The sequence below is a fragment of the Giraffa tippelskirchi genome, chromosome 1 (genome assembly GCF_054371585.1).
Source record: "Giraffa tippelskirchi isolate mGirTip1 chromosome 1, T2T-mGirTip1v1.2.pri, whole genome shotgun sequence".
Classification (NCBI taxonomy): domain Eukaryota; kingdom Metazoa; phylum Chordata; class Mammalia; order Artiodactyla; family Giraffidae; genus Giraffa; species Giraffa tippelskirchi.
In genome coordinates this window covers 215,022,631-215,049,108 of record NC_137275.1, presented here as the reverse complement: position 1 = coordinate 215,049,108, position 26,478 = coordinate 215,022,631, and the positions used below count along the sequence as shown (strand labels likewise).

At 40.9% G+C, this 26,478-nt stretch overlaps 1 protein-coding gene and 1 long non-coding RNA gene across 20 annotated transcripts in view; one reads left to right on the top strand and one right to left on the bottom strand.

Moving 5' to 3' along the window:
- The window catches only part of LPAR1 (lysophosphatidic acid receptor 1), a 406,496-nt gene that overhangs the window by 211,003 nt on the left and 169,015 nt on the right, over nucleotides 1–26,478 (top strand). For 10 of the 19 annotated variants that reach the window (XM_081574072.1, XM_081574156.1, XM_081574017.1 and 7 more), the window contains one exon: nucleotides 21,578–21,635. The exons of 1 other annotated variant lie outside the window; for it this stretch is intronic. The gene's annotated coding sequence lies outside the window, so the exon portion shown is untranslated. Of the gene's footprint in view, nucleotides 1–3,245; nucleotides 3,416–21,577; nucleotides 21,636–23,908; nucleotides 24,135–24,170; nucleotides 24,455–25,715; nucleotides 25,952–26,478 lie in introns of those variants that run through there. 8 more of the 19 variants (XM_081574133.1, XM_081574200.1, XM_081574083.1 and 5 more) reach the window with 6 other exon arrangements.
- LOC145539912 (uncharacterized) lies at nucleotides 19,596–23,880 on the bottom strand. Its single transcript, XR_014078044.1, has 2 exons — nucleotides 21,314–23,880; nucleotides 19,596–21,047 (listed from the first exon to the last, which is right to left on the bottom strand). It is a non-coding gene; the product is annotated as an uncharacterized LOC145539912 (long non-coding RNA).

The following is a 26,478-nucleotide window of genomic DNA, read 5'->3' as shown; positions in this document are numbered from 1 at the left end:
TCTGAATGCAAGGGTGAAGGCATTTATTGAGGAAAAAGTATTTCTTGGTGAGCCCCTGGGATGGGGAAGCTAAGCCTTCGGGTTATTATGGATAGAAGATGAAAGCTGTGTTTCAACTTAGAGATAATATTTCCTCCATCATTCTCTGGCATAATTACCTTGACATTAACAAGACACGTGACTGAACTTTGAATTCACCGACTGGGATTCATAGGCGGCAGAGGCTCCCCAAAAGTCTGTGAGGTCGTTGTACTCTCTTACCTGAGCACACTGATGCTCCAGTGTTCTCTTAGTCACTCTGGGTAGATTTAAAAAGGCACTGGCTCAAGCTCCTCTTTCCCCACTTGTTTTTTATGGCAAAATGTACAAGGATGAGCCTGTCTGCGTATCATACAAGAGCCATGTGACTTGTGGTTTTCTGAGCTGCGCCGGTAGCTCTTTCCAATGTGTAATATCCACCCTGCTCCTCGGAATAAACCCTAAGAGCATATATGTAGATGTGTTGATGTGTAGACATGAGACATAGTCCCCTCCACCGGGGCTGCGGTCCTGGTGGACAGACGGGAAACAGACACGCTGAGTGGTTTGTTCTCAGACAGTAACTGGAAAGATTGATGTCATTTTATAGTCCATATTTCACAATAAGGCTCTAAGCCTGGCTTTCTGTCCTCTCAGAACTGAACCATGTGCCCAAGCCTTAAAAAGGAAAACTAAAAGCAGAACATGAAGAATATGTTCCATTATAAGCTCAGGACGGAGGTGAAAAGTTTAAACAAATGAAAAACAGAATCATTGTCAGTGGTTGGCTATCGTGATTCAACATACTGATGTGTTCAGCCAACTGTATTTTGGGGGCAAAAGAAAATATTACATGCTAGAAGATAGATATTTAACTATTTTTCTGTAGCATGATAAAAATGCAGGCTTTCAGTCTTCTACTGCCTCCTGTGTGCTACAGAGAAAGAGCTTTAATAAAGAGGGAAAGAACAGACCCCCGCCACAGGGGTAAGAGCTGGTATAATCAGAGGAGGGAAAAGACCGTGTTATTTAGGATAAACAAGAAGGGGAGAGCAATTTAATTGGTTCCTGATGTCCCACATAACACAGGCCAGAGCTCTTAAAACCTAGTGGCTTATTTTTATTTGTGAATAGATTTGATTTTTTTTTTTTTAATGGGTTTTCCATCTGTGTTGGTGGAATTCCAGTTAAGAAACTTCAGTCCTGGCTGCTTTGATCTTGTGCTCACCTTTCAAAGACATAAAAAGGTCTTCTTTTCCCTTTATGTAAAAGTACTTCCAGCCAATATTTAATATGAAAGAGATGTTTATCAGACTTGGGATGGGCATATTGAAGCTATTCAGGGATTGGGGCTTTCTTTCCTCATTTCTTCTTTTTCTCACACACACTCACTTTGTTTTTTTCCTATCAGCCTAGGTCCCTTGCCTATACTTCCTGTTGTGAGTTTGCACACAGAGGGAGGTAGAGGTGGCAATCAATAAAGTTGTTAGTGTATGGATACCAAGGGGGAAAGGAGAGGGTGGGAGGAGTTGAGAGATTGGGATGGACACGTGTACACTATTGATACTACATATAAAACAGAGAACTAATGAGGACATACTGTATAGTCCAGGGAACTCCACTTAATGCATTGTGATGACCCGAATGGGAAAGAAGTCCAAAAGGAAAGGGATATATGTATTTGTATGGCTGATTCATTTGGCTGTGCAGTAGACACTAATACAACATTGTAAAGCAACTATGCTCCAATAAAAATTAATTTTAAGAAAGTGAGAAGAATAGGAATTCAAGGGGGGTTGCTATATAAGGGACAAAGTGTGTTGGTCGCTCAGTCATGTCCGACTCTTTGTGACCCCATGGACTATAGCCCGCTAGATTCCTCTGTCCCTGGGGATTCTCCAGGCAAGAATATTGGAGTGGGTTGCCTTGCCCTCCTCCAGGGGATCTTCCTGACCCAGGAATCAAACCCGAATTTCTTACTTCTTCTGCATTGGCAGTTGAGTTCTTTACCACTAGCACCACCTGGGAAGCCCTCGTGTAAGGGAGAAGTGTGCATGTGTGTGCATGTTAATTTGCTTCAGTCGTGTCCAACTCTTTGTGACCCTCTGGACTGTAACCCTTGAGGCTCTTCTGTCCATGGATTTCTCCAGGCAAGAATACTGGAGTGGGTTGCCTTTTCCTTCTCCAGGGGACCTTCCCGACCCAGGGATCCAACCAGTGTCTCTTATGTCTCCTGCAGTGGCGCTAGTGGTAAAGAATCCGCCTGACAATGCAGGAGACGTAAGAGACCCTGGTTCAATCCCCGGGTGGGGAAGGTCCCCTGGAGAAGGAAAAGGCAACCCACTCCAGTATTCTTGCCTGGAGAATCCCGTGGACAGAGGAGCCTGGAGGGCTACAGTCCAGAGGGTCGCAAAGAGTCGCACACGACTGAAGCGAATTAGCACACACAGGCATGCACACTTTGCAATTATTCAATTGCAAAACTTCTGACTGACAGTAGACATGACTGTTTCAGAGAGCTGACGATTCCAGTCCTGTCTGCTTGCCAGATTTTGATGTGAACTCCAGACACAGAGGTGGTGTTTGGGAGATAATTCTCCTTGGGTACTGCTGTTCCTCTTCTCCCCTTCCTATCTCTAGGATAAATTACTTAAATCAGCAAATCAAATAGGTCTCTTTGGGAAGTTTTGCAAGTAAAACAGAATGTGTTCTTTTAAAAACCAACTGATGATGATAAAATAGATCTGTTTTCAGGTGAAAGAAGTTGTCTAGTTCCTGGATACAAAGCCTGGTCATCTGAGACGATTCTGGAGCCAACTAACATTTTTTAGTCCACTTTCTATATAATGTTTTTTATAAACTGTGATACTCACTGGTTAACTTACATATAATTACTATTGTTTCTTATGCAAAGTAAACACAGTTATAGCATTTGTGTTTCCCCTAACATTTAAAGCAAAACACTCAGTGAGACAGAAAGGCCTCCACTTTAAGGAAAATGGAATTTTGCAAAATAAAACACAATAGAATAAATATTTGCACATTGAGAAGAATTAATTATTTGAACCTCAAATCACTATATAATTCCTTTAAGTTACAAAATGTAGTTTAAGTATACTTTTATTAACTATAATTTAATTAGCACGCAACTTTTTAGTAACATTGATTGCAAAAAAAAAGTAAATTTCTAAACAGTTTTCTTTTACTTTTTGTTTTTAATAAAACAGCCACCACAGACTTTGCCAGTGTTATCCACGTCTGCAGCCAACAGATTTTGAAGAGACTGCTTCATTTTCTACCCAGACCTCTAAAACCATGAGGAAGAATTAAGCCTTTTACACAGGGGCCATAGGATAGAAGCGTTCTCAAAAAATAATTAGTGAAATTGTCATGAAGGGTAAGGAGAGAGGCAGGACCATGTTAGTTTCTAAAGAGCCCTTTATCACACATTCCAGATGATGGAACAGAAATGCTGGAGCAGCAGGTCAGCTGTTTGCCTGTTTCTCCCTGAATCAGAGGGAGGGGACTTTATGGATCCCAGCTGTGCTTATTTTGGGGTTTCCTGGCTCTTTACCATTCTCTAGGTTGTAGTCTATGTGTCCAAAACTCAAGGGAGATTTTGTTCCAGCAGCTCTTGCCCAAGTTAGTTTTCTTTTCTTTCCTTTTTAAAAATTTTATCAAGAGTATTAGATACTTACAAGGTTCTGCATATTGCTATGATGTTCTTAAATGCCAGGTCAAGGTAGGACGGATCTGGGGAGACAGAAGGAGGGAGGGGGGATGGGACAGAGAGAGGATGAATGAATGAAAAAAAGGGAGGAAGGAAGACTACAGATCAGAAAATGAGCCCACAGATTCCATTAATTTCCCGACAAGGAAAAAAGGAAGAGAGAAAGAAAGGAACTAAAGAATCAGGAATTCAGAGGACTGAAGGCCTTATCTACTTTTACTTCTTAAGTTTTAGTGGATATCATAATCATCTGGGAAGCTTGTGAAATGGAGAATCCTAAGACTCCTCAACAGTTTCTGATTTAACTGGAGCTCAGGAATCTGAATTTTTTTTTTTTTTAATATTCAGATAGAAAATTTTTATTATGTGTCATTGCTTATTTTAACTTAATACAATCTATTAGTTCCTATACGCAGAACTGTTTCTTGTTTTCTTTTTTTTTTAATAAATTTATTTATTTTAGTTGGGGGCTAATTACTTTACAGTATTGTAGTGGTTTTTGCCATACATTGACATGAGTCAGCCATGGGTTTACATGTGTTCCCCATCCTGAACCCCCCTCCCACCTCCCTCCTTATCCCATCCCTCTGGGTCATCCCATTGCCCCAGCCCTGAACATTTGTCTCATGCATCGAACCTGGAATGGTGTTCTGTTTCACATATGATAATATACATGTTTCAATGCTATTCTCTCAGAACGTCCCACCCTCACCTTCTCCCTCAGAGTCCATAAGACTGTTCTATGCATCTGTGTCTCTTATTCTGTCTCGCATATAGGGTTATCGTTACCATCTTTCAAATTCCATATATATGCTTTAGTATACTGTATTGGTGTTTTTCTTTCTGGCTTACTTCACTCTGTATAACGGGCTCCAGTTTCATCCATCTCAATAGAACTGATTCAAATGTATTCTTTTTAATGGCTGAGTAATATTCCATTGTGTATATGTACCACAGCTTCCTTATCCATTCGTCTGCTGATGGGCATCTAGGTTGCTTCCATGTCCTGGCTATTGTAAACAGTGCTGCGATGAACATTGGGGTACACGTGTCTCTTTCAATTCTGGTTTCCTTGGTGTGTATGCCCAGCAGTGGGATTGCTGGGTCATATGGCAGTTCTATTCCCAGTTTTTTTAAGGAATCTCCACACTGTTCTCCATAGTGGCTGTACTAGTTTGCATTCCCACCAACAGTGTAAGAGGGTTCCCTTTTCTCCACACTCTCTCCAGCATTTATTGCTTGTAGACTTTTGGATAGCAGCCATTCTGACTGGTGTGATATGGTACCTCATTGTGGTTTTGATTTGCATTTCTCTAATAATGAGTGATAGGAATCTGAATTTTTAACAAGAAACAAGCTAATAGTCTTAATAATGTTGCAGGGCAGTTCCTCCCAGGTATTGGTGCCTGTGAAAGTTGCCTGAAGCAGGCCTGTAGGCACATAATTAAGTCACAAAAGCAGAAACAAGAATGAACATTTGAGAGGAAACTAGGGGAATGCAGTCAGAAGAATGTGTTTGGAGCAAAACAAGAGACCTCTTGGGATACGGGAGAAGGAGGGTTAAAAGAGAAAGTGAATTCCTACAGAGATTCTTTTTACTTTCTAACATCCAGATTTGCCTGATGAAATGAAATAGAAGACGGGAAAATGAGAAGACATACAAGATGACCAAGTTGCTGTTAAGGCATTAATAAAATTAACCAAAACTTAGGGCTGAACTCCTTGCTCATTTGATAAGTCCTCTGTCTGAATATTTCCCTTTGTGATACTTACTGTACCATAGGAAAATCATGAGAAAGTATTATTAGAAATAAATGACTCATTGAATTCTTTGCCCTTATTCCAAGAAGTTCTACTGAGGCTCCTGCCTTTTATTAGAGAGGAAGATGGAATTTTAAAATAACTGAAGAAAATTGGATCCGGAAGAGATAGGGTCTAAAGTTGCCAATGGAAAGATGTAAGCCTGTTATTGCCCACCTCAGAAAACTTCAAAATGTCAAAGTTCAAGTGTCCATTTTAAGAGTTTAGAGTTCAAAATGGTATCTGGTTAGCCACTGATGACTACAAAATTTCTTTGTATGGAGGACTTGGAGGCAGCAGTAGGTTTGGGAAGGAGCTGGAGTTGGGTTTGTATAGCACTTTACATAAGTTTGAGAAAGTCAACCGTTCACCTCAAAGAGTGAGGGGTGATGGAGATTACTGATGGTAGGTGGGGTGGCTAAAGCCATTCCAGTCCAGTCTCTTTTTTTGAAGTTCCAGTAATGAGACTGCTATTCCCTGAAGCAGACTCACATAGAGTCTCACTGAAATAGCTGTGAAACCACAGAGAAAATGAAAACATGGGTCTTAAAGAGACAGATAATCAATCGCCTGCATTCTGGAGGGGACATAGCTGACTACAGAGACACTGAAATAACACATGCACATTTTAGCACCTGAAAGCAAGCAAGGTGGGCATCTCCCCCACTTCAGTAGACACTTGCTCATCTGCCAGTCCACCCAGTGCCCTTGGGTCACCCACGTGAAGGCCCATAGGAATGTCTTGGTCCCCTGAATGGCACACACAGGTGTGGGAAGCCATCTCTCCAGCCACCTTCTCTGCCAATGCTATATTATAGCCCTCACACATCACACACTGATGAACTTTGCATTGGACAAAGCCCTAGATAGGGCTTCCCTAGATCCAGAGAAGCAGTCCACTAGCTCCAGAGTCCTCAGTTTCCTGATGCCTTTTCTGGATGTTTTTTTATTGATGCCTGTGCTAACAGAAGGAAAAGTGAGATCCCCAGGCTCTGGCTTCATCCTTCTTTTTTCCCCAGATTCCACTAGGAAAAGAAAAGATGGACTTTTCACTACTTCCCATGGTCTTTGCTTTCTGAATTCTCCCTGCTTAATACTTGTAGTGGAACTCTACAGTCAAATTAGTGATTAGGAAACTGAGATCAAGGAATTTAGAAAATCCTTTTCTCTCTGGGCAAAGCCATTTGACAGAAACTGAACACTGACCTTTCTTTCTACTGTGTTCCTGCTGTTAGAGGTCCTAAATACCCCTAACCATCATCCAAATCAGATGGCTGCCCAAAAAGGAGAACCCACATTAAAATATTTCAAAAACAGTTCATCTAACACATATTTCTCTAGTTTATTGTTTTAAAAGTATCACTTTTTCTATTTAGAGGCAATTATTGAATAAACTGAGTAAACTGCCCTCTCAAGACTTGCATTTACCTTCCTATCTATCTGGGATGTGGCCCTCCACCCCTCTATCACCCCCTTATCTGCTTTCCTCAGATCTCTGTTCATGTGCCATCTTTACAAAAGGTCTTTGCTGAATAAGGCCTAATCACTCTGCATTCTCTCTTCTCTAATCCCCTTCAGAGCTCTTATTGCTACCTGACGCATCATCTGCTTATTGGTTGACATTCTGTCTCCTCGCATTGGACTGTAAGCTCCTTGAGGGACAGCTATACTTTGTTCACCTGTTGTGTCTCCAAGGCCAAAAATGGGACTTTTCAGGATTTATTCAGATGTAGCTTGTTTTCTCTTTTGACCTCATTTTGAAATGACTTATGAATGAAATTACAAGTCGCTTTAAACTCCCAGAAATAATTTTATGAAGTTATTTTGAAATTTTATAATACTGCCATCTATTTTAAAATGTTGCTAGTTTTTACCTGTAGCTGTCAGTTCACATTGATTTGTACTTTATTTTACTATCTTAAAATCTTCCTGTGCTTGCAATAATTTTTACTTTAGATGAGATCACGTGGTACTGTTTGACACGGAGTTGCATTACTGCATCTTTTTGGTAAATTATACCATTGGTTCGTCTGAACTGTCCATCTTTATCTTATTTCATTTTTTCCTTCACTGTTACTTATTCTGATCTTAATAATGCCATTCTCGAGTTTTTAAACTAGCATTTGCCTAGTATTTTCCTGTTCTGCTTATTTTCAAACTTTAATTTTTGTTTTAGGTCTGCTTCTTTTAAGCAGCAGATAGTTGTTATTTTACTCAAACACTCAGCCTTTAAAAAAAAAGTTCTGTATAGAGCTTCTCCATCTTTGGTTGCAAAGAATATAATCAGTCTGATTTCGGTGTTGACCATCTGGTGATGTCCATTTGTAGAGTCGTCTCTTGTGTTGTTGGAAGAGGGAGTTTGCTATGACCAGTGCGTTCTCTTGGCAAAACTCAGCCTTTGCCCTGCTTCATTTTTTACTCCAACGCCAAACTTGCCTGTTTTTCCAGGTATCTCTTGACTTTCTACTTTTGCTTTCCAGTCCCTAACCTGTAATAGAGTATCAGTTCAGTTCAGTTCAGTCACTCAGTCATGTCCAACTCTTTGCAACCCCATGAACCGCAGCACGCCAGGCCACCCTGTCCATCCCCAACTCCCAGAGTCCACCCATGCCCATGTCCATTGATTCGGTGATGCCATCCAACCATCTCATACTTTGTCGTCCCCTTCTTCTCCTGCCCTCAATCTTTCCCAGCATCAGGGTCTTTTCCAGTGAGTCAGCTCTTCACATCAGGTGGCCAAAGTATTGGAATTTCAGCTTCAACGTCAGTCCTTCCAATGAACACCCAGGACTGATCTCCTTTAGGATGGACTGGTTGGATCTCCTTGCAGTCCAAGGGACTCTCAAGAGTCTTCCCCAACACCACAGTTCAAAAGCATCAATTCTGCGGCGCTAAGCTTTCTTCACCGTCCAACTCTCACATCCATACATGACTACTAGGAAAATCCATAGCCTTGACTAGACGAACCTTTGTTGGCAAAGTAATGTCTCTGCTTTTTAATATGCTATCTAGGTTGGTCATAACTTTCCTTCCAAGGAGTAAGCATCTTTTAATTTCATGGCTGCAATCACCATCTGCAGTGATTTTGGAGCCCAAAAATATCAAGTCTGACACTGTTTCCCCATCTATTTGCCATGAAGTGATGGGACCGGATGCCATGATCTTAGTTTTCTGAATGTTTAGCTTTAAGCCAACTTTTTCACTCTCCTCTTTCACTTTCATCAAGAGGCTCTTTAGTTCTTCTTCACTTTCTGCATATCTGAGGTTATTGATATTTCTCCCGGGAATCTTGATTCCAGCTTGTGCTTCTTCCAGCCCAGTGTTTCTCATGATGTACTCTGCATATAAGTTAAATAAGCAGGGTGACAATATACAGCCTTGACGTACTCCTTTCCCTATTTGGAACCAGTCTGTTGTTCCATGTCCAGTTCTAACTGTTGCTTCCTGACCTGCATACATATTTCTCAAGAGGCAGGTCAGGTGGTCTGGTATTCCCATCTCTTTCAGAATTTTCCACAGTTTATTGTGATCCACACAGTCAAAGGCTTTGGCCTAGTCAATAAAGCAGAAATAGATGTTTTTATGGAACTCTCTTGCTTTTTCAATGATCCAGCTGATGTTGGCAATTTGATCTCTGGTTCCTCTGCCTTTTCTAAAACCAGCTTGAATATCTGGAAGTTCATGGTTCACATATTGCTGAAGCCTGGCTTGGAGAATTTTAAGCATTACTTTACTAGCATGTGAGATGAGTGCAATTGTGTGATAGTTTGAGCATTCTTAGGCATTGGCTTTCTTTGGGATTGGAATGAAAACTGACCTTTTCCAGTCCTGTGGCCACTGCTGAGTTTTCCAAATTTGCTGACATATTGAGTGCAGCACTTTCACAGCATCATCTTTCAGGATTTGAAATAGCTCAACTGGAATTCCATCACCTCCACTAGCTTTGTTTACAGTGATGCTTTCTAAGACCCACTTGATTTCACATTCCAGGATGTCTGGCTCTAGGTGAGTGATCATACCATCGTGATTATCTGGGTCATGAAGATCTTTTTTGTACAATTCTTCTGTGTATTCTTGCCACCTCTTCTTAATATCTTCTGCTTCTGTTAGGTCCATACCATTTCTGTCCTTTTTGAGCCCATCTTTGCAAAAAATAGAGTATAATCTGCAAAAAATACTGAATCACTATGCTGTACACCTGAAACCAATATTGTAACTCAACTACACTTCAATTTAAAAAAAGAGAGTCCTTGGACTTGACAGTGAATGGTATTCTTCACTGGTACCCTCCCACTTATTTTACATTCCTCAGGCTTCATCAATATGCTGGACCAAGTCCAGTGTAGGTACCTTTCCATGCTGCTCCTGTTGTGTCTTTAGCCTCAAAGTGGTTACACTGGGCAATATGTACAGTCAGTGGGAATCATGTATAGTCATTCAGGTGAACTCCCTGAAAACCTCACCTTCCTGCCTTCTCCTGGCATAGACTGAGGCTGGGGAACAGGATGCCATTAGCAGTTAGGGACTGTTGTGCCATCTCTCATACCATGTACGTCTGTCCCTACTTGTTAGTGTTCCTCTTTAGAAACCACATACTCAGAATCTCCTTATTTTTAGCTGCCAGCCTTAGTAACCCATTTTTGTAAAACTGGGAAAGTTTTTTTCAACATCCTATTATCTCCCTTTCACTATCTCCTTTATTAAAAATTGTATTTCTTTGCTTTTCACTGGGTATTGATAAAGATCACTAACGTTAAATATTTTATATATCAAATGTTTAGATTTTACATAAATTAATCATTAATCCTCATGACAATCCAGTGAAGGAAGCACTATTTGCTTAATGTCATAGATAAGGACGTGGCACCTTAGAATCAACACCTAAAAAAGATAACTCGCAGCACAAAAACAAGTAGCTAAAAAGGAGTGGAGCTAAACTTGAGCCCAGATCATCTAACTACAACCTCTGCAACCCCATCACAACACATACTGTCCTTACACTCTGTTCTAGGAGAAGTCCAGTGGTGCATCTAACCCACTAATTTTATTTCCAGAAATTAATTTGTTGGTTTTGCTCTTGTTTGTTTATTTGCAATCATATTTTTTAATCTATAAAAATTCATTCTTTTAGTGATTACCTTCTAATACTGTCTAATTGAAACCTATTTTTTCTGTACATTATCCGTGAAACATTATCATGAGAAACGCTGGGCTGGAAGAAACACAAGCTGGAATCAAGATTGCCGGGAGAAATATCAGTAACCTCAGATATGCAGATGACACCACCCTTATGGCAGAAAGTGAAGAAGAACTAAAGAGCCTCCTGATGAAAGTGAAAGAGGAGAGTGAAAAAGTTGGCTTAAAGCTCAACATTCAGAAAACTAAGATCATGGCATCTGGTCCCATCACTTCATGGGAAATAGATGGGGAAACAGTGGAAACAGTGTCAGACTTTATTTTTTGGGGCTCCAAAATCACTGCTGATGGTGATTGCAGCTATGAAATTAAAAGACACTTACTCCTTGGAAGGAAGGTTATGGCCAACCTAGATAGCATATTGAAAAGCAGAGACATTACTTTGCCAACAAAAGTACGTCTAGTCAAGGCTATGGTTTTTCCAGTGGTCATGTATGGATGTGAGAGTTGGACGGTGAAGAAAGCTGAGCACCGAAGAATTGATGCTTTTGAACTGTGGTGTTGGAGAAGACTCTTGAGAGTCCCTTGGACTGCAAGGAGATCCAACCAGTCCATCCTAAAGGAGATCAATCCTGGGTGTTCATTGGAAGGACTGATGTTGAAGCTGAAACTCCAATACTTTGGCCACCTCATGCAAAGAGTTGACTCACTGGAAAAGACCCTAATGCTGGGTAGGATTGGGGGCAGGAGGAGAAGGGGACAACAGAGGATGAGATGGTTGGATGGCATCACCGACTCGATGGACATGGGTTTGGGTAAATTCCGAGAGTTGGTGGTGGACAGGGAGGCCTGGCGTGCTGCAATTCATGGGATCACAAAGAGTCGGACACGACTGAGCAACTGAACTGATCCTTGAAATCTCATTGGGAGTTATCAGTTAGAATTAAAGTTGTCTTTAGTTTCCCCCCATGACTAGTGTTAATAGAGGTCATTTTCTCTGACTCTTCAGAAGAGAACCACTCTTCTGTCTGGTGGCAGAGTCTCTTCTTTCATCTAGTTATTTTCACTGTCCACTCACTTATGAGTGAAAGGTTAGAATAATCAGCACCAGAGGCCAACATGAGTTTCCTTAAAAATCTTGTGGGATTGTGTTGAACATCCCTTGGTAGTCCTCTTCTCTTCCTGCCTCGTTGAGGGCAGGTAGGTGTAAAGATCCTGGACAAGCTGAGTTGGCTGGGCTGGATCAAAAATTTTTCTTTTTTTCCAGATGTGCAAGCTTAGAAGCAGACCCAAGGAACAGTCTCAGAGCTGCCCCTTCAGTGCGTTCTTAGGGGCCAAATTCCTGCTCAACTTCACTTGTCCCAGATGAAGTTCAGGTTGAATGATATGCCAGCCAGTCTGTATGTGGGTCACTCAGAGTGGCTTTCAACATCCTGTGGTTTGCTCTCTGGTGATTGACTGATCCTCAACCTGCCACTCACACAGCCTTTGCTCTTGGGATTCCAGGGACGTTGATGGCTGGTTTGAAATGTAGTTTCCAGTGGGAAACAGGAGGGGTTACATGACTAAGCATGAGTGGGGTTTTATTGAAATATTGAGCTGTCCCCGTCACACACCCCCACCTCCCATGTGGTTTTGTGGTGGAAAGTTCTACTGAGTAGAATTTTTGACTTCACTCTACTTCAGAAGCCTGCTACAGAGAATTGTCCATTTTATTTATTTGAGCTGTTCTCACCAAGCCAAGTATGGAAATAAACACCAGAACTGGCCACTCTGTACAACATTATATTCATTTCTATTCATTATTGTGGTATAATGGTGCATGACAATATCAATTAACATTACATCACAGTACTATACCAATTTACTCAGGGAGGAGAGAGGGCATCGAACCGAAAGGTAGCCTGTCCTAAAAGGAAACCTGGAACAAAAGGTTTTGTCCAAACAGGGATAAGCTGGTCCAATTAGAGTCTCACTCTGAATAGTTCAAATGAGGAAATATGGTGAGAATCAGACAGTGGCAGCAAAAACAGAAGATAAAAGGGTGTATAGAGGGATCTTGAGGTAGTTTAGAAACTACCATCAAGTTAAAGTTATGAAGAAGCAGAAAGCATTACAGTTAAATCAAAGATGTACAGTCAAGGGTGATTAATTCAGTTGATAGTATAAGAAGCAAGAAGACACAGAGAAAACAGAGATTGAGATAACAATGAATCACATAAAAGGCTTGTATTACAGCAAGTATTACCAACCTATTGCTGTCCGAGATCCAGTTCTAGTCTCTATGAGATCACTCAGAGCAGTGGAGTGCACGTGGACTGATGTTCAGTAATTACATCCTCTGACTTTTGAGGGAAGATGAATGGGTTCTTAATCATCAGACCATGTGCATTTCAGAAGCTGAGAAAATAGAAGTGTCAGCTATTCTATGGGAAAAAAAATTTCTCAACTTTCATTTTTTCCTTCTACTTAATACACTTAAAATTACAGTGAGAGAGACGGCATTTTGTTCTGAAATACTCAGTGAGCATCACTGGCAGTGAAGTTGAAGTCTTCCTGGTAATTAAGAATGACACAAAGATATCCCTTACAAAATCCAAGCAGGCAAATCTTTTGGATATGAATCAAATGAAATTCAAATAGTTGAGGGACTTCTCTCTTAACATTTGAGCAGGACAGTTTTCAATATTATTTGATAAAAATTTCAGCTTGATTATTAGAGGAGAGGGCTTCCCAAGTGGCGCAGTGGTAAAGAATCCACCTGCCAATGCAGGAAATGCAAGAGACACAGGTTTGATCCCTGGGTTGGGAGGATCTCCTGGAGAAGGAAATGGCAACTCACTCCAGTATTCTTGCCTGGAAGATTCCATGGACAGAGAAGCCTGGTGTGCTATAGTCCATGCGGTCACGAAGAGTCAGACACGACTGAGCAAGGTCTGAGGAAAAAGCAATAAGGTGATGGCTGCAATAGCCTATAGAACCTAAAAAGACTAAAAGACCCTGACTAGATGGAGTGTAATTAAGGAGACATTGTAGAATTGAAACTATCTGCTTTGAAAAAATGGAGAAGGTTATGGTGAAAGACTCATAAAACAGCAATATTATAATAGATGCTAAGGAGCTATAGGAAAAAAGAGTCCTAAAATACAGGGGCTCAAATAACAGACATTTATTTCCCTGTCAAGAAACAGACTAGGGGTGAGTAGTCCAGGTTGGTGGGAGAGGAACATTGTTTCTTCCATCCTATTGCTTCTCCAGTCCCTAGGGTGTTGTCTTCATTAATCCTTTGAAATTGGATCCATATAGGAGAAAGTAAAGAGATGGAGGGCAGGCAGTTTCCTTTTTAGCAAATAATATAGAAAGCTGCCTACATTTCGTCCACTCATACTCTTCCACATCCATTGGTGAGAACTAATCATTTGATCATAATGGCTGCAAAGTAGGCTGGAAAGTAGGGCTCTAAGCTGAATGTCCACATTTCAGGTAAAATTCCATGGTTAAGGAGTCAAGTGGGCCTTAGGAAGCATCACTACGAATAAAGCTAGTGGAGGTGATGGAATTCCAGTTGAGCTATTTCAAATCCTATTTCAATAGCTATTTCAAAAGATGACGCTGTGAAAGTGCTGCACTAATATGTCAGCAAATTTGGAAAACTCAGCAGTGGCCACAGGACTGGAAAAGGTCAGTTTTCATTCCAATCCCTAAAAAAGGCAATGCCAAAGGATGCTCGAACTACCGCACAGTTACACTCATCTCACACGCTAGTAAAGTAATGCTCAAAATTCTCCAAGCCAGGCTTCAGCAATACATGAACCATGAACTTCCAGTTGTTCAAGCTGGTTTTAGAAAAGGCAGAGGAACCAGAGATCAAATTGCCAACATCAGCTGGATCATTGAAAAAGCAAGAGAGTTCCAGAAAAACATCTATTTCTGCTTTATTGACTAGGCCAAAGCCTTTGACTGTGTGGATCACAATAAACTGTGGAAAATTCTGAAAGAGATGGGAATACCAGATCACCTGACCTGCCTCTTGAGATATCTGTATGCAGGTCAGGAAGCAACAGTTAGATCTGGACATGGAACACAGACTGGTTCCAAACAGGAAAAGGAGTACGTCAAGGCTGTATATGTCACCCTGCTTATTTAATTATATGCAGAGTACGTCATGAGAAACGCTGGGCTGGATGAAGCACAAGCTGAAATCAAGATTGCCAGGAGAAATATCAATAACCTCAGATATGCAGATGATGCCACCGTTATGGCAGAACGCAAAGAAGAACTAAAGAGCTTCTTGATGAAAGTGAAAGATGAGAGTGAAAAAGTTGGCTCAAAGCTCAACATTCACATAACAAAGATCATGGCATCCAGTCCCATCACTTCATGGCAAATACATGGAGAAACAGTGGAAACAGTGGCAGACTTTATTTTTGGGTGGCTCCAAAATCACTGCAGATGGTGACTGCAGCCATGAAATTAAAAGACGCTTACTCCTTGGAAGCAAAGTTATGACCAACCTAGATAGCATATTAAAAAGCAGAGACATTACTTTGCCAACAAAGGTTCATCTTGTCAAGGCTATGGTTTTTCTAGTAGTCATGTATGGATGTGAGAGTTGGACTATAAAGAAAGCTGAGCACCGAAGAATTGATGCTTTTGAACTGTGGTGTTGGAGAAGACTCTTGAGAGTCCCTTGGACTGCAAGGAGATCCAACCAGTCCATCCTAAAGGAGATCAGTCCTGGGTGTTCATTGGAAGGACTGACGTTGAAGCTGAAACTCCAATACTTTGGCCACCTGATGTGAAGAGCTGACTCACTGGAAAAGACCCTGATGCTGGGAAAGATTGAGGGCAGGAGGAGAAGGGGATGACAGAGGATGAGATGGTTGGACGGCATCACCAACTCAATGGACACGAGTTTGAGTAAGCTCCGGGAGTTAGTGATGGGCAGGGAGGCCTGGCGTGCTGCGGTTCATGGGGTCGCAACGAGTTGGACATGACTGAGCGACTGAACTAAACTGAACTGAAGGAAGAAGCAAAGAAGGGTTTCTGGTAACCACTAGCAGCAAGCCACACCAAGATAATCCATACTATGGATTAAAACTCTTGAAAAGTTTGAAAACCCAGGTCAATAATGTCTTTCTCTAAGAGCCCAAAGCCATCTTTGTGGGTTACGAGCCAAAAGGCAAGTCTGTGAAGTCTGGTACAACAATGCAAATGTAGCCTTTTAGTTACCACCTTCAAACTTCAACTATTGTTGAAATCATGTTTTCTTCCCTTCATCCCCAAGGATTATGTGTGAAAGTCCAGAATATTTTCTTTGCTTTTCTAAGAGGCACAATCTAGATCCTCTCTTTTAAGGCCCTGGAAGATTAGGTCTGCTCAGGGATATCCTCAAATCTGAACCTTCTGCTTTTTTCTAGACCCTTCATCAAATGCTCCGTTGTTTCTCCTCACAGAGGAACACAGGCAAACGCCCTCCAAAGGGGCCGAGGTCTCTCAGTTCTCTCCTTCTGCCATAATTTCTTGGGTAGCTCAAAAAGCTTAAATAAATATTGAAACTTATTGGCTTATGGAACTTTAAAGTTCAAGGGACAGACTACAGGTAGACTTTGATCCAGTTCAAATTATGTCATCAGGATATTATCTCATTCTCTCTCTGTCTCTCAGTGCTACTTTTTTGAGTGTTGGCTTACTCCTCTGGCAAGTTCTCATTCTCGTCGGCCTCTAACATTTCAGGCTTTCAGTTTCATAGCTCTTATTGTAGCAGGAAAAGAGGATATACCCCTTTCTGCTCAGCTGAAGTAAAAGTATCCAAGACTGTACATAAGTAGCTCTGATAGGGTCACTGGCTCATGTTTGAATTAATCAATGTGACTGTGGAATTAGATGCTTTGAATGCTCAGCACTACATTATAGGAAAAGGTTCATCATATCATCTTTGCGTGCTCAGTTGCATCCAATTCTGCAACCCAATGGTCTGTAGCCCACCAGGCTCCTCTGTCCATGGAATTTTCGAGGCAAGAATACTGGAGAGGGTTACTATCTCCTATTCCAGGAGATCTTACCAACCCAGGGATCAACCTCACATCTCTTGCATCTCCTGCATTGGCAGGCAGGTTCTTTACCACTGTGCTGGAAAAGGTTACTGGTACTGCTACTGCTAAGTTGCTTCAGTCATGACCGACTCTGTGCGACCCCATAGACGGCAGCCCATCAGGCTCCGCCGTCCCTGGGATTCTCCAGGCAAGAACACTGGAGTGGGTTGCCATTTCCTTCTCCAATGCATGAAAGTGAAAAGTGAAGTTGCTCAGTCGTGTCCGACTCTTCGCGACCCCATGGACTGCAGCCTACCAGGCTCCTCCATTCATGGGATTTTCCAGGCAACAGTACTGGAGTGGGGTGCCATTGCCTTCTCCGGGAAAAGGTTAAGTCAACATAAAATGTAGAAAGGAATCTCAGAGTGCTATTAGCGGAAGGGAGCGTGGATGCTGGGCAAGAAAACAGCAGATGTCCTCTGCCTATCCCTTTGCCTATGAAGTTGACAAATCCAAACTGGTCTTATAATAGGATAACACTTAAATACTTGCCTTTGAGTAAGGATATTCTCTAAAGGCCTTTAAACTACTTAGTTCCCTGAGTCTTCCTCCTGCAGTCATACTGCAAGTTTGTCATTAACATGTCCTCATGTCCTTTCACCTTGAGGGCAGACATATGTCTTCTTACAAGGACCTACTGATTATGAGTTACATCACAATAATTGCCATTTTGCAGCTGTAATTTCTTACAGTTTTCATTTTATAGCCTACTTCCATTTTCTGTAACTTCATGTTTATTTGTAATGAAATGAATTACTTAAAAAAACTTCATGTCCCACTTGAATATGAGGGACACCAAAACTAAAGCATCTGTAGCAAGAGTAATTTGTAGAGGATTTCAAGAAAGAAAACCTATTTTATTTCTTAAGTAGAATAATAGATCTCTCTAAGATGCAGGGGAGTCTGATGCTATTGATAGTTGGTTCTATACCCTGCCGTAGTCTCAAGGGCTTGGAATCAATAAGACATTTGCTACAATAATATTGAAATCTTGTTCACATTAATGAGGACTGAACAGGGACTCCAGTTTTACCATTGTTCTCTTGGAGCAAGCTAGATTAGTTGGGACTGTAAATGTAGTGTAGGGTGAAGTAGTTAAGACTCTAAGACTTTTTTTCCCAGGATTGAAATTCTACATCTACCACTCACTGCCTGTTTGACCTTAGATAAGTTACTTGACTTAACTATTCTTAATTCTTCATCTACAAAGTAGAAACAATAATAGTATTGACCTCACAGAGTTGATGTGATGCTTTTATGAGTTAATATGTATAAAATATTTAGAATAGTGTGAGAACTATGAAAGTAAAGATCCATGTAAGTGCCTAGTTAAGAACTTTGTTAGCTCCTAGTATTTACTTTTAATGAATGTTCATATATAAATATTCAAGTAAACAAAGTGAGGGAAGTATTATTCAGTAGCAAGTTCCTTGAAGAAACAACTAAAGCACAAAACTCACATTTTCTTTTTATGAATCCTGCCTAAATTACCCACATCTGAGCAAGAAAGTGGGAATGACATATTAATGGAAAAACAGGCTAATAAGCCTAACCTAGTTTCACATTCGAGAGGTGGAATAATTTATGGGAAAGCTCTCTAGGCTTCTAAATGCTGCAGTCAAATCACTGTATGGAGAAAGCTACAAAATCAAATTCCAAACAATGAAAACATCAGTTTCTTAATGGAACAGTTCCAACCATCTGGCATTCATATGTTTGCAGGGAGGTTATTGTGCAGCCATAATGACCCAATCCCACCTCTAGGCAAGAAGCTTTCATGAAGGAAGTTTACCCTGGCCATTTGTGGCTGGTTAATATTACCAGAAGAGGGTTTTTTTTTTTTTTTTCAATTGTTTCACTGTTAATGTTTCAAATTTGAACTTTTTTTCCAAGAGAACAGAGAGAGAAGGAACTTGAGATATATTTGTAGAGTGCAAAAGAGAGGGTAGGAGATTTCAGCATCTCAGAAATAAGTTTTTTCTTGAAGGCAGTTTTTCAAAAAGAGGTGCCTTGTTGCATAGGCTGGATTCAGTCTTGCTGATAATCTATTATCTCTTCTAAACAGATTTAAATTAAATATTAGATCATCTTAGATCATCATACTTTAACAACTGATTTTGACTAAAACTCGGAACATAGAAATAATGACATTTCACTTTTCTTTGAATGAACTGCCAATTTTGTTAGCATATTATCTTTCCCCTCTATGATGGAACTTGACCTACTGTTGAATGTTCATTCATTCACTTAAGGTTAATAATCCAGTAAGTATTTATTAAGCCTCTACTAAGTGCTAGATATTGCATGAGGCATACCTGTTTAACAGAGTGTAAAAAGATGAGTTTTAAGAGGTGAAAATAGGTATAATAAAAAGGGCAGTTTGATATAAAGTGTTAACAGCATGAGAGATTTTTATAAGGATAAAAGGGAGACATGCACAAAAATTGAAAATTCAATGTAAATAAAATCTACATTGGAATGATTAGAAAGGAAAATAAACTATGGATAATAGAATCAATTATGTGGATTTCACAGTTTATAAGCTCTCCTAAGATGGAGGGCAAAAGATTTTTTAAAAAGGCAAAGAGATAAAAATGACGGGAGAGTAACTGAATAGAGACCAGTGAACAAAGAGCCAGTATGTTGATAAGGCTATTCCTGAAGGAGACATAACAAATAAAGAAAAGGCCACAATTAACTATATAGTAGAAGAAAGTTTTCTGAACTTATTGTATAAAGTTATAAAACAACTTATACATTTATTATATAAAGACCTATTTCTGTAGATTTGTGGTTTCTAGGTTACAACAGTTTACTTTTTCTTTTTTTGAAGAGAACAGAAAATATTCAAAGATACACAGAGGCTAAATATATGCTACCATAAAGCCTTTTTGAGAAATGTAAAAATTAGTCCAAGTGACTGAGTTGTGTACCAAATTGAGAGCATATAAAAATTATTGGGGCTTCCCTAGTGGCTTAGTGGTAAAGAATCCACCTGCCAATGCAGGAGACATGGGTTCAATCCCTAGTCCAGGAAGATCCCACATGCCTTGGAGCAAGTAATCCCCTGTTCCACAATTATTGAGCCTGTCCTCCAGAACCTGGGACAGAGCTCACAATTACTGAGCCCATGCACTGAAACTACTGAAGCCCATGCTCCACAAGAGAAGCCACCACAATGAGAAGCCTGCCCGCTGCAACCAGAGAGCAGTCCTCACTCGCCACAACTAGAGAAAAGCCTGTGCGGCAGCAAAGACTCAGCACAACCAAAATAGATAAATCGATAAAGTTAAAAGAAAATTATAGTGAAAAATTTTTTATTGAAGAGAATTAAAAAAAATCATTAAACATTCAGCACCAGAAACTAAAGAGATTTACAAAATAAACCAAAGGAAGTCAGTAGGAAGGATTTAACTATGAACAAAACAACTAATGAGATACACAACAGAAAATGAATAGAAATGATAAACCCATCCTAGATCTGTTTCTTCTTTTGTAAACAGTCAAAAAAGACCCTAAGCAAAGCTCAGTAACACACACACACACACACACACACACACACACACACACACGCAGCATCTATAGCACTAGGATAAACAGTGAAGACTCTAACAATTCTGTTTCAAGCAATTTGAAAATCTCAACAAGAAGACCATTATATGGAGATCATTTAAAGATAAATAGGACAGTAACTATGGAAGATACTTGTGCAGGTTGGGGTCTATGTAGATGCTGAGGCTGAGGTAGGAGAACAAAGAAAGGGTTTACAGCGGAGTGCCATCTATGAAAGGAGAAGGAGGAAAAGCAGGCGAGGGCAGAGGGAGCTACCCGACTCTGATGGAGGCCCAGTGAAGTCCTCAGGAGCCCAATATGGATTTGGGGAACAAAGACGGTCCATTAGAAAAGTCCCTCATTAGACAAAAATGGCTACACCCTTGTACCACACCATTGCTCAGTCATTGGCCAGGGTTGACCATGAGATGAGTGTAATCTTGGCTATCATTTTGCTCACTCATTGGCTAAAAGGATGCCCTAAGAAGAATGTGGCCTCACCTTAAAAGCTACAGAGGACCCTTAAAGTGCTGAAAGCCATAGACCATCCACTAACCACACCCTCTGCAGCTGGTTCATGAGGTTTTTTTTCTTGGAGTGGATTTGAATGGCACATCTCCATGTCTGCCATAGTCCACTGCGTGCTCCACGTGGATCTACTTCTCCAAACTTGTTGAAGGGAGCAGCACCTCTACACACATGGTGGGCTTCTCTTCCTGAGGAAAAACTTAGAAACAGAGCTTAGTAGGATTAACCATGGCCTTCATCGCTGCAGTTCATCTCAGGGCCATCACTGGTATTTACCTTCCTTCCCCCCATTAAACACTTTAAATTTCTCTCACTCTCAGCTAACATCTCCAATAGTCCTAGTAACTTACTTCATGCTGTGACCCTGTGTCCTTCGTAACCACACGCTTCTTTAATTGCTATATTTGTCCATTCACACTCACAACTGGGCGAGGGAATACCAAGAGGTACCTACCTGAGCCGTGTGAATTCCACACATTTTCCTCCCTGTCCCTGTTAAGTAACAGTAGTTATTAGGTGTAACTGACAGAAAATAGTCTTCTTCTGTGAATTATCAGTGTGAAGTATCCCTTAAAAATGGCGATTATACTTCATGTCTGCTGGACTTTAGACAAAACAATCCCAAACTGCCCAGGCAGGAGTTATAGCTTGTAGTTCAATGGGACTTTTGCTATAAGGCTTTTGACACTGGTAAGAGTTCAGAACTTCTATCTTGCAGATCCCAGAGTTGTGTGAAGAGAAGCACAAGGTCCAAGAGCGGGTCATTGAGATTGATGGTAAGTGGGGTCCCTGGGAGTCCTTCTGCTTCCACCCTCTAACTTCACAAACCCATTTTTTTTTTCTAATTGGTGATAAGACACCACATAAAGGTCTCTGCACCAATGCATACAGTGCATCCTGAAAGATAATTTCCATCCTTTCAGGCTGTTGTCTCCAAGTTGGTGATTCAGCTGTGTCTTCAACAAGACATTCCATCCCCTCCACAGGAAGTTTTTGGGTGGGGTGGTATGTGGTAACACTACATGGTCCATTCTTGTGCCTTCTTCACTGCAAACTGAATGCCTTGGTTGAATGTCGTATGGGATTCCAACCTTGTGGATCAGACATGCCATAAGCCCTGGATAGTGATGCTGGCTGATAACCTTGAGGGCAGGAATAGATGACTATTCCTGTGAAAATGAACCATAAACTCTTCAAGGATGAAAGAGGCTCAACCTAGTCAACCTTCACCAAATTACCAGTTGGTCTCCTTAAGAAATAGTTTATACTAGAGGTTCAGAGATGGGAATGTCAGACCACCTTAGCTGTCTCCTGAGAAACCAGTATGTAGGTCAAAGAAGCAATAGTCAGAACCAGACATGGAACAATGGACTGGTTCAGAATTGGGAAAGGAGTACATCAAGGCTGTATGTTGTCACCCTGGTTATTTAAGTTATATGCAGAGTACATCATGCGAAATGCCATGCTAGATGAAGCACAAGCTGGAATCAAGATTGCTGGGAGAAGTATCAATAACCTCAGATAGGCAGATGACACTACTCTTATGGCAGAAAGCAAATAAGAATTAAAGAGCCTCTTGACGAAGGTCAAAGAGGAGAGTGAAAAAGCTGGCTTAAAACTCAAAAACTAAGATCATGGCATCCAGTCCCATCACTTCATGGAAAATAGATGGAGAAACAATGGAAAGAGTAACAGACTTTATTTTCTTGGACTCCAAAATCACTGCAGATGGTGACTGCAGCCATGAAATTAAAAGACACTCGCTCCTTGGAAGAAAAGCTTTGACAAACCTAGAAAGCATATTAAAAAGCAGAGACATTACTTTGCTTCAAAGGTCCATATAGTCAAAGCTATGGTTTTCCCAGTAGTCACGTACGCATGTGAGAGTTGGACCATAAAGAAGGCTAAGCACCGAAGAATTGATGCTTTCGAACTGTGGTGTTGGAGACGACTCTTGAGAGTCCTTTGGACTGCAAGGAGATTAAAACAGTCAATCCTAAAGGAAATCAGTGAATATTCGGTGGAAGGACTGATGCTGAAACTGAAGCTCCAATACTTTGATCACCTGATGTGAAGAGATGACTCATTAGAAAACTGATGTGAAGAGATGACTCATTAGAAAAGACCCTGATGCTGGGAAAGATTGAAGGCAGGAGGATAAGGGGATGATAGAGGATGAGATGGTTGGACGGCATCACTGACTCAATGAACATGAGTCAGGCTCCAGGAGATGGTGAAGGACAGGGAAGCCTGGCACGCTGCAGTCCATGGGGTTGCAAAGAGTCAGTCATGACTGAGCAATTGAACAACTATTACCAGAGGTTCAGAGTTGGTCCATGCTATGTCTATACTTCAGGCTTTGATTTGGTCTCTTTTGCTGGCAGTGTGGACGTTCAGAAGCAGCATTAGAGAGATCAGCTTTGGTAACTGGGAGTCAATTCTGTCGTACTCATGCTTAGCCTCCCGCTCTGCCAGGGTGGCCACTTAATTCACGTGTCCTTTGTGCTGCTGACAAAGGTTGGCTCAGCATTCCTGCTTGTGGAGATGAGCAGGAATTCCACCTCTTCCCTCTCCTTTACCATTTGGAAGAATTATGGAAGGGAGAGGATCATGTTCATTCAAGTTCATCTTGGAATAGATTATGATACTCAATGTAATTTACTCTTGTCAAAACCTATCCCTAATGGGTCAGATCTATGACCTCTTAGTGTAAATTCCTACAAGTCAGTTCAGATCTCTCTCTGGAAAGAAGTCCAGTTATTGTTATTGCTGTTCATCTTTTAGAAAGTTAAGCTCTCAGAAACAGATTTTTAGATAACTTTTCAGAGATATTTTTTCTAGATATTTTCTCAGAAATTGGAGATAAATTAACCTCATCAGCAAATTATATCAAAGCTTAATTGCTATCACTTCCTTCCTCCTGATCATACTGGGAAACAGCATGGAAACAATAGTGTCCCAGGGGTTTTTAAAGTATCCTGTGTTACTGTTCCAGCTGTGCCCACCACCCCGCCCCCCTGCCCAATCACGTTGTGCCTCTGTATTCTGCATATTAGCAGTGACTTCTGTGAGGTCATGTCTTACCTGTAGAGCAGTCCTCCCAAGGTTGTGGCCATATTTTATATCAAATTAATTCCTATTCTAGATTTGTAATCTTCCTATGGTGCAGATACAGGGTGGCTAAAGGTTCTTAGCAATCATGAATGAAATCCTAACCCTCAGCACCTCAGAATGTGACTGTATTTGGAGGCTGGGTCATTAAAGAGGTACTTAAGGTAAAATGAGGTCATAAGGGTGGATGCTAGTCCAATAGGACTGTCTTTATAAGAAGAGATTAGGGCACAGATATACACAGACTGAGGGGAGACCAAGTAAAGACATCTGGAGAAAAATCCCCATCTGCAGGCCTAGGACAGAGGCCTCAGAGGAAAGAACCCTTGATCTTGGACTTCTATCCTTTAGATCAGTGGGAAATGAACTTCTGTGGTTTAAACTACCCAGTCTGTAGTACTTTGTAATGGCAGCCCTCTGTTCTCAGGATACACAGACCTCTCTCTGTCGCTCTCACACTCCAAGCGTATTGTTTTTCCTTCAGGTCTGTACATACCGTTTATGCCTGGAAATCCCCTTCTCCTAGGAGCTTAGGTTTTCTATAAAGATTTTTGGGTTTTCCGTTTTCTCTTTTGTGACATACTTTCTTGAGCAAGGAGCACAGAACATATGGCTATTCAACAACGAGAGAAGGAAAGTGGGAATACAGGAAGAAGAAAACGTAGAATAAAAATCTCAAAATTTTGGTCATATTCGGTCAATTGTTTGGTCATATAATTATTTTATTCACTAAAGCCAGAAGATACATACTATTGATTATACATTTTATGGTTATATAAAATTAGAATAGTAGCCATGGACACGGAGAAGGCAATGGCAACCCACTCCAGTACTCTTGCCTGGAAAATCCCATGGACGGAGGAGCCTGGTAGGCTGCAGTCCATGGCATCGAGAAGAGTTGGACACGACTGAGCGACTTCACTTTCACTTTTCACTCTCACGCATTGGAGAAGGAAATGGCAACCCACTCCGGTGTTCTTCCCTGGAAAATCCCATGGACGTGGGGAGCCTGGTGGGCTGCCGTCTATGGGGTTGCACAGAGTTGGACACGACTGAAGCGACTTAGCAGCAGCAGCAGCAGCAACCATGGAAAATCACAGGCTTCATACATAGCAATAATGTACTGACTTGCTTATTATTTAAAAACTTTTTTTAATTGAAGTATAGTTGATCTACACTGTTGTGTAAGATACTGGTGTATACTAGTGATTCAATTATACATGAATATATCTTTTTTTATTATAGGTTATCATCAGATATTGCAGATAGTTCCCTGTGCTATATAGTAGGATCTTGTTGTTTATCCTGACTTGCTTATTATAAAGTTAATTTTGCTTATGACATGTGTATAGTGTGTCTCGGTTTTATGTAGGAGTACAATCATTCTCTAGGATGTCATAGTGTTTATATATAGTCATTCACAACAGTAGCCCTCAGAGGATGTATGTGGTGGCTGAGTATTATTCCATAATAGTTTGCCTTAGAAATACCACTGTATGGATATATCCAGATAATTATACTTGTGTTTTGAAGTATATTATTTGGGTATAATTTATAAATAATCAGTTGCATCAACATTAAATGTTCAGTTCAATGAGTTTGTACACTTACATACACCCATGTTACCACCACACAAAGCAAGATATAGGATAGTTCTCCTACCCCAGGAAATTTCCTTGTGTGCCTTTTCTGTCAATCCCCAGTCCCTTGGCAACCATTGTTCTGTTTCAGACATCACAGATGAGTTTTACCTGTTCCGGAACTTCATAGAAATGAAATCATATAGCATGCATTGTTATGGATCTGTCTAATTTTGTTCAGCATGTTTTTGAGATTCATCCATATTGTTGTGTATATCAGGAGTCTGATCCTGATATTGCTGACTGCTGCTGCTGCTGCTAAATCGCTTCAGTCGTGTCCGACTCTGTGCGACCCCATAGACAGCAGCCCACCAGGCTCCCCCGTCCCTGGGATTCTCCAGGCAAGAACACTGGAGTGGGTTGCCATTTCCTTCTCCAATGTATGAAAGTGAAAAGGGAAAGTGAAGTCGCTCAGTCGTTTCCGACTCTTAGCGACCCCATGGTCTTCAGCCCACCAGGCTCCTCCGTCCGTGGGATTTTCCAGGCAAGAGTACTGGAGTGGGGTGCCATTGCCTTCTCCTTGCTGACTAGTCTTCCATTAATGTCCATAATTATTGTTTAATCTGTGGAATTTACTCTTATTCTAGAAGAATAAATGTTGTCAGAGAAGTCAGGGGGATTGGCAGAGGCATTCAGTTAAATGTAACCAGTGCTTTGAGGTAGAGTTTGTACATTAGAGTTTCTAACATCTCTAATGTGCCTGCTTCTGACAAGTGCCCACTCCAGAGGGCAGGTCATCAGAAATCTCTCCTTTTCTCAGGTCAAGCCACAATTTCAGCTACAGGGTATCATTGAACCCCTGAGATTTTTTTATAGTCAAAATGTCTATGAATATATATATATATATATATATATATATGTATAATAT